Raw genomic sequence first — 18,315 nt, 5'->3', positions numbered from 1 at the left:
TAGACTTGCACTGAAAATGACAATAGAGCCCAAAGAGTCTCCATATATGATAGTTATCAGAACTGTTGTGTATAGCTTTTAGTTTTAATATGAACAATGTTTTAAAGAATGTAAAACAGATCAGGCTGAGTTGCTGTGATGAATTATTGTATGGATGAAACAACAAGGGGTTTGTTCGCACTAAAAATGGATTCCACACAGTTCCCGTACGTGTGATCCAATTTTAAATGTTGTCCTTTGAATTATTTCCTTGTGATAAAAGTTAAATCTAGTTGGAAACAGGCAAGGGAGATGCACATGCATTGTTAGGAAGTTTAAACTTGTCACTGGTATCAACTGACAGTATTAGTCCCTATCGCACATCCCCTTTAGTGTGTATACAGTAATTCCATCAACCTTACTCTGTCTTTCACTTAGTTTCTGCTCTCATATCTATTTATGCATTAAATCAAATGGGACGGTGAGCCATATTTTGTGAGTGGAGAGTTTCCTGAAAAATTTAATAAGAAAACAGATCTTGATGGATTACAGGCCTTCTCATCTGAGACATTTTCAGTATGACATATCACAAAGGCCTTTTACACTGCCGCTTTTTTTTTCCTTTTCACTTTCCCTCTCTTCTCTCATTCCTCCCATGGCTTTTCTCCGTCTCATCTCATGAGTCTTGGCTTTCAATTGTAAGAGGTTACAGGAGCATAGCCAGACTGGGCACCGTTGAGGATCTTTTATTAATGTTTATATGCATTTGCAACATGCCAATTCTGAGCTGTCAGTTAGCAGATGCATCCTATGACGCTAATGTGAACTCAGAATATGTATAGGTGCAGGTATTGTCCTAAATCAGGGGTGTCCAAACTACGGCCCGGGGGCCATTTGCGGCCCGCCGTCCATTTTTTTTTTTTTAGTGGCCCGCGACATATGCTAAAAATGGCATTTGACTCAGTTCAAATAAAATAAAAACAAAAATGTTTGGAGATGGTCGAAGTAAGAAGGGAGGGTATCAAAAAACACAGGTGCTATTAAAGTTTATTTTAGTTAACTAAAACTAAAACTAAAACGAAAAAACTAAAATTCTAAACAACAATTTCGTTAACGAACGAAGATGCTTTTTTTTAAAAAAAGAAAACTAACTGAAACTACATTTTATGTTTACAAAACTAACTAAAATAAAACTAACTATAATTATAGCAAAAATGTCCTTCGTTTTAGTGTGTGGTCATTAATTTAATGCATGAGCCTTTAGGGATAATTTTAAATGTAATTTTTAGTAGATTAATTTTGATATAAAACAGAATAATGATGTTGCGGCCATGGTGTTTTTTGTTTTGTTTTGTTTTTTAATATTGCGCACAAGTAATACACATTAAACAAGCAAAAAACTAAAACTAACACTGAAACTAACTAAACTATAACTAAGCATTTATTAAAGAACTAAAACTAATAAAAAACTAATAGAACCACCCTGAAAACTAATTAAATCTAACTAAATTTAAAAAAACAAAACTCAAACCAAAATAAAAACTAAAATGAAAATTTCCAAAACTATAATAACCATATTGCCATATTACAAATAAGTTGGTTTATATACTGTAGTATTTTTCTAAATATGCAAAAGCACAAATAAATGATTTGTACAATTTTTAGGACTAAACACAATTTCTCTTCATAACATTATGTGGCCCTTGCGTCCTTCTGATTTTCTGTATGTGGCCCTCAAATGAAAAAAGTTTGGACAGGCCTGTCCTAAATATATAAACGTATGCTGGTTGCACAGGACAATAGCCGTGTTTTTGTGTATCTCTGTGCATAACACCGACCGAGGCAACCTGAGCCAACGGTTATGCATCAGAGACCACAAGTGGTGGTCCCACTGATCGTTAGCAGGACCTCCGTCTTCAAGGTTAAACAGGACTTTGGGAGCTGGGTGAATAAAGACGCGCAGCTCTAAATCTGAAAACAAGTGTGGAGCCTGGCAGTCGAGGCTATCGAGGATCTGATATCCTCTCCAGTGGAAGGAGAAGGAGCCTTAGTCCTCCATACATAATAGATAACCAAATCCTCTAAAACACAGAGACGCAGGCATCCTACACCCCAGAGGCCCTCACACTGCTAACTGATCAGACATAACCCCCCCCCATATCTCCATCTTCATTAATACTTGCTTAGATCAGAGCTCGCTCACATCAGCACCATTGACACCTCATGGAAAACCGAGCCTTTGTCAGGAGGACAGGTAAGGCTGGCAGGCAAAATGCACATGATAACGTCTCGTCAGAGATGAAATTACCCTTTCATTGCAAGCTCTTTGCATTTGTCCGTCATAGTGATATGAAAACAATCTGAAAGCAGGGAATCGATCTAAGAGAATGATGTTTGCTACTCGGTGGAATGCTCGTATCATAGACGGGATAAACACAAACAGGATACAACAATTTCCACGGGCCTGCGGCAAACAAAATGGGTCGATCTCGTTCCCTTACTTTAAACCTTCTATATGTCAGGAGTACTCATTTTAATTTGGCCATCATGGGATTTGAGGTATTTACTGTTGACCTATTTTAACCTTTTGACAGTTTTTTTGTGATCATTACAGATTGTACACAGGAAATAGAAATCAATCGCAAGGAGTGGCTGGTTCATCTGGAGGGGCGGGACAATTTCTGGTGGGCCGCGAATCGGCCGCAGTTGTCCACACATTCATTTTGAAATCCGGCTGTAAATAAAGAGCATCCACAGCTACTTCTTGTGACATGCTGCATGTGTGAGAAACTAATTACCGAGTTATGCCGTCAATTAACTCATTCACTCGCCGCCATTTTCACAGAAGCAATCCCGTTCGCTCCCGGCTGTTTTACTGAATTTTGACTGATTTTGCAAGGCCCACAGAGTATTGTGTTCTATTGCTATAAAAGCATGGAATCTATCAAAAGAAAGATTAAAGTCTCTTCTTTCATCAGGAAAAAAAAAAGTATGTTTCTATCTGTTTCCGTTTTGCAGCAATTAGCATTAGAAGAGAGCTACGTTTCATCAGTTTTCACAAATATATTTAAAATTGTAAGTAATTTAGCTTTTTTCTAGATGGCCCTGGTTGATCTCCTTTGCTCTGCTGCCACCTGCTGGCCGTTTCTGTAAAAACTCCCATTTCTGCAACCGTTCTTTGCAGTTGAGAGGCTGCATCAAAGCCTTCTGTATGCTCTAGCATAAAAAAACAAAACAAAACAACGTATAAATACGTCTTTGGGACACTTAATACACTAAAAAAAACGTATTTACACGTTACTGGGAGCAAATGAGTTAACTGTAACTCCAATGCGTATTACTTATGCTATTATATTATACGTAGCAAGTGACCAAGTCACAATAATTTTATACCAACAGTAACAAAACTTAAATCCACAAACAATAACACAAACTATATACAAAAATAACACATAAAAGAGGAAAAAAACACGTTACTCGTAACAGAAACAAAGCATGATGGGAAAGCCTCCGACGCTTACCGTTACTCTCTTCAAGTTAGCGTCAGTCAGCTAAGTAGTGCACCAGAAGTGGTGAGAACAGGTTTCAAAGTAAGAGTACAAACAGGAAGTACAGTGTTAGTTGTCTTATTCTTGCAGGTTTAACTTCATTTGGTAAGTGTCTTGTTATAGGTCAATACTAAGTATTTTATGGTGATGGCAATAGTATGTTATGTATTTTTATGTTTTATTATTTTATTTTTTCCTCTTTTAATTGCTTTTATTCAATCCTCTCCCCACTTTGGGCACCTTCCTGCCGATGGGATGCAAATTAGTCAAACGGCTATAATCCTAAACGTATTTACATTTGTAAATGTTCATTAATATGTTCTGTCCCATTTTTCAAAATATGAAAATGAAATGAAATGAAAATGTTTTTTTTCCCCTTTTTAACATATATTATTCTATTTGTTCCTTGTTTTTATTTTGCCCATTTTATGTTCACATACTTGTTCAAATAAACAATGATCATGCTCTTGTGAAAGCATTCAATTGTAAATGACATTTTTGATCAAATGCAAGGGAATGATAACTTATTTTACATTGATACATAAACTGTAAAATTGTGTTTATTAAAACGTGAACTAAAGTGGGCCTGAAACTGCAGGGTTGACGCAGGCAGACATTTTAACACCTCCTGCGTGACACTTCTCAGACAGTCTAATCAGTTATTCAGACGAGCTTTTCGTGTGGAACAAGTGAGAATGACCCCTGAGCCCCCCCACACACACCAACAGGGTCCGGCCAAGGGGCAACAGTTCGCACCCACCCCACCTGGAAACGATGACAGACGGGGGCACCTGATAGGGGACATGAAGATGGGAGACCGAAGGGGGGCAGACGACCAGAGAGGGCCAGGCTGTCGGAGTCATGCCATGAGACTTGTGATTACCCACCTCACACAACTTATTACTATGGTCACCATGTCCTCGACCGATCGTGTACATGTGGGGCTCTCAGTGTGTGAAAAACACTCTTGACCTCACACTTGCAGCAGGGACAACGACCCCAATATCAAAGGTGGTGGCTTATGGACACCTCTGTGAATGTCCTTGAGTGGCCCAGCCAGAGCTCGGACTTCAATCTGATTAAACAACTCGGGAGACATCTGGGAAAAAAAATAAAAAATGGCTGTGCACTGACATTCCCAGGAAAGGTGAAGGTGAAAATCGGTGGCATGATATCCAAAACGACTTCAGGTTGTAATTGCACCAATAAAGGACTGAGCAAAGTGCATACCGTATTTTCCGCACTATAAGGCGCACCTAAAAGCCTTCAATTTTTTCAAACGCTGACCATGCGCCTTATAATCCGGTGCGCTTTATATATGGATCAATATTGAGCCGCAACAGGTCTCGCTGTCAAGACGCTATCGGTGAGCCTGTCATGATCCTGCTCTCAGTATGTGTGTTTGGTGTTTTTTTTTTCAGTGGGCGAGTGAAGGGGGCGTGTCAACCCGCGCCACACCTGAGGCGCGTTGCCGCAATCGAGAGGTCTTTAAGAGGACTCCCGGCATGACAGATCATTGTCAGATTATTTCTTGCACGCAGCCCTTGCTCAAGACGTTCCTGAATCTTAGTCTCGCGTTTCTAGTATAGTCTTGTTTTGATTTGATGAGTTAGTATTTTTCCACGTGTATCTGCCACGGCGCTTTCTGTTTTGTATATAGTTAGATTGTAGTGTGTGTTATTGTAATTAGATAGAACTAGCTTGCGTTGTAAGTATTTTTTGTTAACCCCTGTTTCTCCTTGCCTTTTGCAAGTGTTTTTTGTTATTAACTTTTCCGAGTATTGTACTTGCGCTTTATGTTTTTTTTTTTTTCTCCTGGCATCTGAGCCAGCGTTTTGCGTTTTGGTGGGTTTGTGAATAAACCTCATCTAAATTGTATTTTCCTGTCTGGGCCTACATTTTCTGGGATCCACTTTTTCACCGACGGTAGTCGGTTCGTTACAGACCCTGCACGAGAAGATCCCGCCATCTTGGATCGCTCGCTAATACTTTACTTCAGAGACAATAATAAAACAGCTGTTTATTCATTTTGGGAGTGTCAGAAAGGTGGTTTGTAATCTATTAATACAGTTTGACTGACCTATATGACTGGTTTGTTGACATTCCCTTTAGCGCAGCACCATCTAATGGATGCATAACGTAACCCCGGCCTCTACTGTAGCGCCTTATATATGGAAAAACGTTTGAAAATATGTCATTCATTGAAGGTGCGCCTTACAATGCGGTGCGCCTTATGGTGCGGAAAATACGGTTCTATGTATATATTCAGCCGTCATTATTTCAAATGCTAGTTTGTGTGAAGAAGAAACTAAACGGGCTCTCCTTTATAAACACTTGATCATTTGTTGTGATTTTTGAGCATTTTCCTTCTCTGTCAAGAGCATATTCCGCACGGCCATCACAAAGTCATGAAGTGCTACCTCTCCTGGGTTTTTGACACAATCATTAACATCTGTAGCTGGGAAGAACTACACTTAGTGCAGGATGTCACCAACAATACTTCCTGGCATAGAATTAGTCACATAGGAATAGAGCACTGCTGCTGTTGTTCCAATTAGCAAGTCCCTGCATGACTTGCTTTGCCTCTCTTCAGCCCTTCCCTTCGCCCTTTTACATTACCCCATCTTTTCTCATTATCTCAATTTCTTCCTATCTCAACTCTTTCTTCTTTCTCCCTGTTGTTTTTTTTTCTTTAGTTTTAGCCTCATTGCAGCCTTTGGCGCTCAAATCATTTTAAACAAGAATAATTGAGCAGGTAAAGTCGCAGTCGCAGTGAGAATGAAGCTGAAAGGATATATCCTTCTCCTTGTTCTCTCCTCGCTCTGCTTTTCACCGCATTAATTTTTTTTCTACCGGTTGGGGCGGGGCTCCCCGGGTAGCTCGCTCCCCGTGGGACGCCGGTGTGTTCTGTCAATGTTCTGCCATTAATCTGTCAGACTAATTCTGCGGGCAAACACTACCGTGATGTATAAATCCTATCCACAAGGAGCAACGACGCGGAGGCCAGAGGCGAGCATGGAGACTGATGAGCCACACTGGCATAATTAAGGCCAGTACATCTCTCAGGACACTCATATACATCTTTCGTTTTGCATCGCTATGGCCATTTAGCGCAACATTAAATAGTTGTTCTTTATCAAACAAATCATGGTTGCCTTTTTTTTTTTTTTAATAATGTCAACATAAAACAATACTTTATTTACAATAAGACCAATTAGTAAACTGTTGCATAAAGATTTTATGTAGTATTTTTTTTTCTTTTTTGTTGTTAACAATGTATTTCTAATATAAAATATATTCTCATGAGTACCTGTCCCCACAATATTGCTAATACGACTGTACAGTCTCCAGAAGAGGGAGCTTACGATGCTTGAATTAAAATCTTTTTTTTTTTCTTAATTTATTTCAAACATGTATAAAAACAAAGTAATTATAAGAATACATATACAAAAAAAGGAAAAAATACAAGATAGATAAAGCCACAAACACAACATTAGAGCAACAAAAATAACAATTTTGCAATAATTCATCCAGTCATTAGCTACACATTTACACATGTTCGAAAAGGAGTAGGAAGAAGTATAAACTTATCAAGTCCTACCCCCTTAACGTCCGTTACACAATAAGTAGTAGATAAATATATACAATCACATGCATATAAACACATACACATATATATATACATACATACATACATATACACATAAAAGAAAAAAAAACTGCTAATATACAGCTGATGTATCTTGATTAATCACATTCTTCTCAGTGGCAAAACTCCACATCTTAAAATCAAAATTGTATCCTGCATTTGCTCCACTATTTGTCATATAGTTGTTGATAATTGTCTTACAATAAAATTTTGTTAATATGAAAACTTTTAATTTGAAAGCTTCAGTGTAAGAGGATATGACGATTAGTTCGGCCAATAGGAAGCTGTGCAGGTAGTGAGGTGTCATGTGATGTATGTCCCAGCCAAAGCTATTTATTTGAATATTGCTGATTATGGCTTACAGATTAAGAAATATTAGAATATTTCCTCAGACCAAGTTTAAAAAAAAAAAAAAAAAAAAAAAAGCCATAATCAGCGATATTAAACGATAAAAGGCTTGCAATATTTCAGTTGATTTGTAATGAATCCAGAATGTATGGTATTTTTGCTTATTTAATTGCATTTCAGCAAAATAATGAACTTTATCACAATATTCTAATTTCCACCTACAGTCCTGTAGGTGGAGCATTTTGCACCTTGATTGAAATAATATATATATTTTTTTTAGGGCCCGAGCAGCGACCGCTGCGAGGTCCCTATTGTTCCTGAAGGAATTCTTATTATTATTCTTCTTCTTCTTCTTTTTCTTTGTTATTATTCTTTTCCGCAAACAACCACATTTTTGAGGCACTAAACATGAACGAAAACTCACCAAACTTTACACGCAGATCGGGCCTGGCGAAAAATTTGATATTTTAAAGTCGCCATACATGATAACAGAAAAATGGCTCTGTAGCGCCACCTACATAGGTTTAACGGATCCCTGTCCCGCTACGATTGTCCTATAGCTACGAAAATTGTGTGGCACCTGTAGCACATCCAGATGAACAAAAACCTCTTTGATATGTGTACCCTAAAATAGACAGGAAGTGAGGTATGAGTATTTGAATGTCCAATTTTGGCCCATTTTTGCACATTTATAGGGGTCATACTTTTGCCCGCTTCTCCTACACGGTTAACCCGATTGACTTCAAACTTGGGCTGTACCATCTCAACACCTGGGACAACATCATGGTAAAAACTCTAAAGTTTTTGACATACTATATGACGGTGGCGGGGCATCAAATTTACAGTTTCAAAATTCTTACTTAACAAAGCATTGCCGGTGGTACGTTTAATTGAGAGCCACGAAAATTGGTACACATATGTAACAGACTATGATCTACAAAAAAGCCTGTTGGTGCCATATGCTAAACCTAACAGGAAGTCTGCCAGAGGCGAGGCATCAAATTTTGTGTTTCAAAATTCTTATTTAATGAAGCATTCCCGGCTGTACATTTCACCTAGAGTTACCAACATTTGAAGACATATGTAACAGCCCTCAAGGTACAAAAAAGTATTTTTGAACCATATGCTAAACCGAACAGGAAGTCCGCCATTTTGATTTACTTTGGAACGTGTTGCCATTTTTTGGGCCATTTCATAGGGGTCTTATTTTAACGAACTCCTCCTACAGAGTTTATCCGATCATCTCCAAACTTGGTGTGATTCATCTTAAAATGTTGAAAATGAAAAGTTATTGAAAGCTTTTTATTTCGTAGCACGCTGTTGCCGTGGCATGCACAGTTTGCAAAGGGAAAAATTCCCTCTTAATGAAGCATTCCCAGTTGTACGAAGCAGCTAGAGCTACGAAAATTTGGAGACAAATTTAACAGCCCACGATGTACAAAAAAGTCTCTTGGTGCCATGTGCTAAACCCAACAGGAAGTCCCGTAGGGGCCGGTCATCACATTTTGAGCTAAAAAACTCCTCTTTAACAAAGCATTCCCGGTTGTACGTTTCACCTAGCGCTATGATAATTTAGAGGCATACATAAGAGCCCACGATGTACAAAAAAGTCTCTTGGAACCATCTGCTAAACCAAACAGGAAGTCCGCCATTTTGATTTACGTTGGGATTTGTGGCCATTTTTTGTAGCCATTTTTTGTAGCCATTTTTTTGTGGCCTTTTTTAGGGGTCATATTTTAACGAACTCCTCCTACAAAATTTATCCGACTGTCTTCAAACTTGGTGTGCTTCATCTTAAGATGTTTAAGATACAAAGTTATTGAAAGTTATTTATTTTGTCGCACGCCGTTTCATGGCGATGCATTGTTTGCCAAGTAAAATGCTGCTTTTTTTTTTTTGGTCTAAACATGTGCAAAAACTCATGAAACTTTACACACACATCAGGCTTGTCATAAGCATGAATATTTTAGAGATTTCTTATTAAATTTGCAATAAATGCTTCAATAGCGCCCTCTAGACATTTTTATGAAGTCTTTCCGATTATATGATTCAGCTAGATGTGTGAATATTGGCAGGCATGCCTAATATATTCAAAAAGTATTCTATATAGCCATGTGCCAATCCATTTTGATTTTATTTTGTTAATTGTGCATCATTTTTGGCCTTTCCATGAAACTTTACAAACACAAAGCATGGCAAAAACGTTTAAAATTTAGATGGTTTCCTATTTGACAGTACCCCAACATGCCAGTACCCCGACGTGCAAATACCCCAACGTGGCCCGGGTTGCGAGGGCCCTTTATAGCTGCTCGCAGCTCTAGTTATTATTCTTCTTCTTCTTCTTTTTCTTTGTTATTATTCTTTTCCGCAAACAACCATATTTTTGAGGCACTAAACATGAACGAAAACTCACCAAACTTTACACGCAGATCGGGCCTGGCGAAAAATTTGATATTTTAAAGTCGCCATACATGATAACAGAAAAATGGCTCTGTAGCGCCACCTACATAGGTTTAACGGATCCCTGTCCCGCTACGATTGTCCTATGGCTACGAAAATTGTGTGGCACCTGTAGCACATCCAGATGAACAAAAACCTCTTTGATATGTGTACCCTAAAATAGACAGGAAGTGAGGTATGAGTATTTGAATGTCCAATTTTGGCCCATTTTTGCACATTTACAGGGGTCATACTTTTGCCCGCTTCTCCTACACGGTTAACCCGATTGACTTCAAACTTGGGCTGTACCATCTCAACACCTGGGACAACATCATGGTAAAAAATCTAAAGTTTTTGACATACTATATGACGGTGGCGGGGCATCAAATTTACAGTTTCAAAATTCTTACTTAACAAAGCATTGCCGGTGGTACGTTTAATTGAGAGCCACGAAAATTGGTACACATATGTAACAGACTATGATCTACAAAAAAGCCTGTTGGTGCCATATGCTAAACCTAACAGGAAGTCCGCCAGAGGCGAGGCATCAAATTTTGTGTTTCAAAATTCTTATTTAATGAAGCATTCCCGGCTGTACATTTCACCTAGAGTTACCAACATTTGAAGACATATGTAACAGCCCTCAAGGTACAAAAAACTCTTTTTGAACCATATGCTAAACCGAACAGGAAGTCCGCCATTTTGATTTACTTTGGAACGTGTTGCCATTTTTTGGGCCATTTCATAGGGGTCTTATTTTAACGAACTCCTCCTACAGAGTTTATCCGATCATCTCCAAACTTGGTGTGATTCATCTTAAAATGTTGAAGATGAAAAGATATTGAAAGCTTTTTATTTTGTCGCACGCTGTTGCCATGGCATGCACAGTTTGCAAAGGAAAAAATTACTTCTTAATGAAGCATTCCCAGTTGTACGAAGCAGCTAGAGCTACGAAAATTTGGAGACAAATGTAACAGCCCACGATGTACAAAAAAGTCTCTTGGTGCCATGTGCTAAACCCAACAGGAAGTCCCGTAGGGGCCGGGCATCACATTTTGAGCTAAAAAACTCCTCTTTAACGAAGCATTCCCGGTTGTACGTTTCACCTAGCGCTATGATAATTTAGAGGCATACATAAGAGCCCACGATGTACAAAAAAGTCTCTTGGAACCATGTGCTAAACCAAACAGGAAGTCCGCCATTTTGATTTATGATGGGATTTGTAGCCTTTTTTTGTGGCCTTTTTTAGGGGTCATATTTTAACTCCTCCTACAAAATTCATCCGACCGTGTTCAAACTTGGTGTGTTTCATCTTAAGATGTTTAAGATGCAAATTTATCGAAAGTTTTTTATTTTGTCGCACGCTGCTGCTATAGCGATGCATTGGTTGCCAAGTAAAGTGCTGCTTTGTTTTTTTTTATCTATACATGTGTGAAAACTCGTGAAACTTTGCACACACATCAGACTTGTCATTAACATGAATTTTTAGAGATTTCTTGTGCAATTTGCAATAAATCGCACCCTCTATACATTTTTTATGGAGCATTTCCGATTGGATGATTCAAGCGCAAAATAACTAAAGATGACTTGACTTGACCTAGATTTGTGAAAACTCAGAGGCATACCTATTATATTATTATTACTTTTTGTACCTTACAAGATTATCTCTTGTGCCACATTAAACCCCTTTGCAGGCCTGAGCCAAACCACGGTCCATACATTTGATACCACTGCTTTATTTCAATGGTCAAGTACTTCATAACCACACCTACTTATGCTTGTCCTTGCATATATAGTAGACAACAAAGAGCTCTTTCAACAAAAGACATTTCCATCTACAAAGTCATACAAGGTAAGCACTCTATAAATTCTGCAATCACTACACTTCTATTCCTAAATTATCACTTCAAATACCAACAATGGTTAATACAGCTACAAATTTCTTGTATGTTTATGAAGTATGATACTGTATTTATTTCTACTCCTTTGCTTTTCTACAGAACATGAACAAATCAACAAGCAAATTCTCTTTTGATAAAGACCCTCTAATCATCTCCATACGCAAAGATTGCCAACTTTTTTCCGTAAGTATACAATACATAAACTAAACAGGACAACTTTCTCAATCATATACAGTATGCCATACATATATGTATTAAGTTCTCATTTATTAACAGGTTTGTTAAAGGCACCTTTAGTGTGTTTTTCTGTTTGTAATGTTTCTCCACGAGCACGTCTAGCCATTGATATCATGTAGAACACATATGCAAACCTTTTAGAGACAATTGAAGCTTACTTGCACAGTAGCCACTATCTTAACCACTTAATTCACATGTCTACTTGACAACTTATTACATGTAGTGAAATGGTACTTTGTGCGTCTTATGCTTTTTTCTGAACACTGCTTTTCAACTCTTTCCTTAAAACCAATACATGCGGCACTGTTATACTGTATAAATATATATGTCCGTGTGTATATATAACCATTTATGTACCTGTCGTATCCTTACTTTTATTCATCATTTCATCACACAATCCTAAAACATTGCTTTTTGACCCAGAGGATTCAACTATACCATTTTTGCGTGTCTTATTACTTACTAGCTATATTATTTATTAACGGGCAAAAACTATGAATATAAGATCACCGTCAAATATTACGTCTGTAATATCCATATACAGTGCATTACATAATATGCATTTGTATTAAGACACTACCATGCTAAAAATATGCACACGACTGTTCTGTAAACTACACCTAAGACAACCAAACTTCACAGATCTAACATGATTCTTCATTCTTTTTTGTTCTACAGATGTATCAAATGCTGCCACACAGACAGAAGAAGCCACTGAGGACATGCACGAAGACGATGATCACAATATAACAGGACAGGTTAACCCCCCTGAAGTTTTAGCCCGCAGGTCAAAGCGTCCTAGGACTAATTCATCCATGGAGGTTACATTATCCTAAGACAGACTATGTGCTAACCCAAACTCTTTGACCCCAAGGGATTCATCTGTCCCAGAAAACTTTTACACTAAAGAGTTTATCTGTCCTAGGGCGCTGTTAACCCCAGGTTAAAGTGTTATTTAATCTGTCCTGTTACAACAGCTATACATAAACAGCTGCATTCCTCTCCTGTTCCATCTCTCGCACTTCTTTCATCTCTTTTTCTCCTCTACTTATACCTATGCTTGCTCATGTGCTTTTTTCCCCTTTAGATGATGTCATTGGTTAGCCTGCTTCAAAGCTACATTTTTTCTTGAATAACTGTCACACATTTACTGTTTGCTGGACCCTACAAAACTGTCACAATACTTCACTATGTCATGAATACATATGTGTTGCACAGCGACACCACATTAAGAGTCATCAAAAAGCTTTTTATTTGATCACACACCATCTCTGTGCCATGCAATGTTTTCAAATGAACAGATGCTGGTTTTGAATATCAAACGAGCGACTTTTCATGAAACTTTGCACACACATCAGAAAGTCCACACTTTTGAATTTATTTTGGGAATTGTGCATCATTTTTGGCCTTTTACTGCACCTTTTTACACACAAGGCACGGCAAATGCATTTCTATTTTCCATGGTCCTTGTCTATTTAACAGTACCCCAACGTGCAAGTCCCCCGACTTGCATATACCCCAACGTGGCCCGGGTTGCGAGGGCCCTTTATAGCTGCTCGCAGCTCTAGTTTATTTTTTTTTTTTTTTTTATTTTTTTTTTTTTTTTTTTCTTTTTTTGAAGAGCTCAGAATTGTTCATTCGGTAGTCTTACCGATTCAACGTCTTGTCATCATTGCTCTTTTCCTTTTTTTTTTTTTTTTTTTTTTTTTTTTTTTTTTTTTTGTGTGTGTGTATGTGTGCGTGCGTTTGCGTGCGTGCGTTTGCGTGCGTGCGTGCGTTTGCGTGTGTGCGTTTGCGTGCGTTTGCGTGCGTGCGTGCAAATACGTATAAATTTATACTCATTCATTCACCTAAAACCTTATAAATATCCCATTACCCTTCGCCTTAACCAGGTACTTCAGAATCTTGCCAGAGTCGTGAGATTTAAATGGTCAGGAGACCAGAGAAAAGGTCAGAAAAAAAAGAAATAAAGAGAAAAGAAAGGTAAATCAAAGTGACATCCAGCACCGACCAAACACTTCCTGCCTTCCCCATGATTACAAAATCAAAGTCTTACGCCAACCCCGGAAGCCTCTAAATTCCAGCAAATTTAGCGAGATCTCAAGAGCCCAGAGGAAAAACTAAAGAGAGGAAGGAGGGAAGGATCGATAAGGCAGAGTGAGATCAATAGAAGCCAGTACATCCAATCCATCAAAGTGAAGTCCAGCACCAACAAGACCCCTCCTGCGTGGTTACAAAACCGGAGTCTTATGCCAACCCCAGAAACCTCATACTTCTAATAAATTAAGATCTCAAGTGACCAGAGGAAAAACTAAAGAGAGGAAGGAGGGAAGGATAGATAAAGAAAAGTGAGAACCACAGACACCAGCACCAACTGATTCAAGGGGCTGTGGGAGGGAGAGGGTACTTCTGTTGAGTTTCAGTAGATGCTGGTGCGACGGATCTGGCATGCATAAGGACCACCACCAAAGAGAGAAGCCGTCAACCGCGGTCCAGCAAAGCGAGCACCCCCCCCCCCCCCCACCCCCCCCGGAATCCCCAGGCCGCGGCAGCACCAAGGCCACCCCCAAGCCACCCGAGCGGACACCGGTCAGCGAGCCGACCCAGATACCCGGAACACCCCCGCCCCAGCCCCGGCCCACACCCCCGAGCCCAAGGCCGCAGAACGAGGCCCAGCGGGCCCCCACAGCGCCCCACCGGTCCCCAGCCCCCATCCCCCCACGACCCCCCCGCACCCCACCCAAACCCGCCATCCACCACGACCCAGGCCCCACCACCCCCGACCCCCAAACCCCCGAACACACCCCGACCCCCAGCACCCAACCCCCCACCCACCCATACCTCCACCCCCCCCCCAAACAAGCCGCCCCCCCCCGACGGCCGCCACCCCCCCCCCCCGCGAACCCGGCCCCCCGCGAGAACCCCCCACCCCCCCCCGGAAACCGGCACCGGGCAGCAGCGCAGAGAGGGAAGATGTGCCCACCCCACCTCCAGCCGCGCGAGATTTGCACCGCGGCGGGAGGGGGGAAGCAGAGGAGGAAGCACCAGGGGAGAAGGCGGGACACCAGAACACCGAGCCCGGTGGGGAGAGGCCCCGGTCGTCACGCCAGAGTACAAGTGACACCTAACCCTGTTACTGAGTCCGCCAGCTCGCCGACTGGCGAGCTCTACCCTTACACCGTGAATGTGGCCCCACCCAGTGTATATACAAGTGTGTGCGTGTGGTGCATTAAAATTGGGAGCAGGTGAGTCGGAGCAGAGGGAAAAAATTTCCCCTACTCCGACACACCCGTATCCCCCCCCAAAAAATGAATATGTATATGTGTGGTGCATTAAAAAAGGGAATGGAGGGACAAAGTGGTGGGGCAGGGACACAAATGGGGGGGACCACAGCGCTGCCAGGCACTGCAGTCCATCCCCTCTGATGGCTCCCCGCCCCAACTCACCCCTCCCCTTGGACGTGAGGTGCATTAAAATTGGAGGGGAGTTGAAGGGTGAAGACGGTGTTTCCACCCTTCCCCACCCCACCAAGAAATGTGTTGTGTGCCCTATGTGTATATTTACAAAGTGTATAGTGCAAGCTAGTGAAGTGAGTAAGAGGAGCGACCAGCGGGGCCTCACCCAACCCGGCGGGTGTAGGTGGCACGCCCGCCCCCCAGCACCCCCACCCCCCGCCGCCCCCCACCTCATCCACCCGGCACCACAATGGGCGGACAGCCAGCGCAGCAGGGCTACCGGACAGCCCACCAGCCACCGGGGCCCGCCCGGGGCACCAGGAGTTATACCGGAGCGGGGCAGGCCCCAAACCCTCGCCCGGCCCCCGGAGCCCGACGCCCGGGCCGGGGAGGGAGCCCCAGGCCCAGGGAGAGGGAGGGGGAGGGGCCGCAGGGCAGACAGGGAAGGGGGGGGGGGGGCGGGGGAAGCGGGGAGAAGACGACAAGAAGGCGAAAGGGCGGCTGCAGGGCAGGAGGCGGGGGGGGAGAGGAGGAGGGAGGGCGACAAGGGAAAAGGGACCGGGAGGCAGAGGAGGATGGGCGGGAGGAGGCGAGGAGGGAGAGGCGACGGGGGGGAGGAAGGGGGAGGGGAGAGGGAACCACGGGGCACACCGGAGGCCCACCCACCCCGAACCGCGCCGCCGGGCACGGAGCAGCGGACCGCGCCGGGACGGCACCGCCCCGGGCACCAGGGGAAGCACCCCAACACCGCACCCCACAGGGGGCCCAGGGAGCGGCCAAGACGCAACCGCCACCGAGCAGACAACGGGGGGGGGGGGGGGGGGGGGGGGGGCAGAACCACCCCCGCCCGACCACAGGGGACGGCGTCAAGAAAATTGACTAATTAGCATGCAGTAACACCAAGTGTTGATGCTTAGTGCCCACTAGAAATAGATCTTAAGGAGTTATTGAGTATAGTGTCGTATAGTGTGGTATGCTCGAGCCCACTAGCAGCAACTAGGTTCCTGACTATATAAAAATAAAAACAATCAGATACAAAATACCAAATACAGGAGCAGCGAAAACAGAAGTTGTAACGATGTGGTGGCTCTCGTTAACAGGCAGAATCTTGGCAGGATTAAGTTGCCAAATTGAGATTAAAATATTCTATGTACATAGACCATATTTGTTTAAATCTTGATACTTGATTTTTATTTAAGGCAGAGATTTTTTCCATTGAGATATAATTTATTAGTAAGTTTAACCAGTGGTCGATATTTAGAGATTGTTTATTTTTCCAATTGACAAGGATTATTTTTTTAGCAATAGTAAGGGCTATAAATATAGATTGAGATTGTTTACATGGTCGCTCAGTTATTGTTAAGTCACCTAGTAAACACAGTCTTGGAGATAAAGGAAGCCTACAGTTTAATATATCAGCGAGCTTTTCCAAGATTTTAGTCCAGAAATGCAGCACTGGAGTACATGACCATAAAGCATGAAGATAAGTATCGGCAGTGTTTTGTGAGCACTGGAGACAAATGTCGGAGTCAGAGAGTCCCATTTTTTTCATCATATATTGTGTAATATATGTTCTATGAAGTATCTTATATTGGATAAGTTGCAAATTTGTCTGTTTGGTCATTTTAAATACATTTTCACAGATTTGGGTCCAAAAGTCTGGTTCCGGAACTATAGACAAGTCTTTTTCCCATTTTAAAGTCGGTAAATACGTTTTATTTGTGTATAAAAATAACTTATATATTTTTGATATTTTCTTTATTGTTGTTGGAGAAAGCTTTATAATATCTTTAGCTAAGACAGGCAGTTGGAGCGTATCTTGAAGTGTTGGGATTTGTTTCTTAACCATATTTTTAACTTGCAGATAATGTAAGAAATTTCCCTTTTTTATTTCATATTTCTGGACCAAGTTTGTATATGATATAAACTTATTATCTGAGAAAAGATGATGAAGGTGTGTAATTCCTTTCTGCTCCCATAGGCTTAAATGGAACGACTGATTATTAAGTTGAAAGTCGGGGTTATGCCAAATGGGAGAGAGCCCACAGGGCGCCAATTGGGAGTTTGTAATTTCTAATGCCTTCCACCAGGCAGTCAGGGTGGCGGCTATCATTGGGTTTTTAAAACAATTATGTCGTCTTATTGATTTTGTAATAAAGAGTAAATCTGACAGTCTAAGATTATTACAATCCTTCTGCTCCAATTCCAACCAACAGTTAGTATCTCTGTTGGGTTGTGTCCATAGCACAAGATATTGTAGTTGATTAGCTAGATAATAGTACATAAAGTTTGGTGCCTCTAAACCTCCTTTAGATTTACTTTCCTGAAGAGTAGATAGACTAATTTTGGCTTTTTTTTTATTCCAATAGAATTTTATGATAGCAGAGTCCAGCGATTGGAACCAGTTAGACGTAGGTTTAAATGGAATCATTGAAAATAAATAATTAATCTTTGGTAAAACTTTCATTTTTATAGTAGCTATCCGTCCTATTAAAGAGATCGGAAGATTATTCCAGCGTTCCAGGTCACTACGGATACTATCCAATAATGGTGAAAAATTTAAAGAAGTTAATTCAGTTAACTTAGGTGAAATTTTAACACCTAAGTATTTTAAATTACCTGTAGGAAAGGAGTAGTGTGGATCCTGACTTGTAGGATTCCATGAATTTTCTGTAATAGGTAATAATGTTGATTTTGTCCAGTTAATAGAGTAATCTGATAAGTGAGAGAATTTAGTTATTAATTTAAATGCTTCCCCT

At 41.1% G+C, this 18,315-nt stretch overlaps 1 long non-coding RNA gene across 1 annotated transcript; it reads left to right on the top strand.

Annotated features, from left to right (window-relative positions):
• Positions 1–11,226: 11,226 nt before the first annotated feature.
• On the top strand, positions 11,227–13,617 carry LOC144026095 (uncharacterized). Its single transcript, XR_013285041.1, has 3 exons — positions 11,227–11,815; positions 11,964–12,047; positions 12,780–13,617. It is a non-coding gene; the product is annotated as an uncharacterized LOC144026095 (long non-coding RNA).
• Positions 13,618–18,315: the final 4,698 nt, after the last annotated feature.

The sequence above is a fragment of the Festucalex cinctus genome, chromosome 9, assembly GCF_051991245.1.
Source record: "Festucalex cinctus isolate MCC-2025b chromosome 9, RoL_Fcin_1.0, whole genome shotgun sequence".
NCBI lineage: Eukaryota > Metazoa > Chordata > Actinopteri > Syngnathiformes > Syngnathidae > Festucalex > Festucalex cinctus.
Note: the sequence above shows the minus strand (reverse complement) of the source record. Positions and strands in the feature narration are given on the sequence as shown.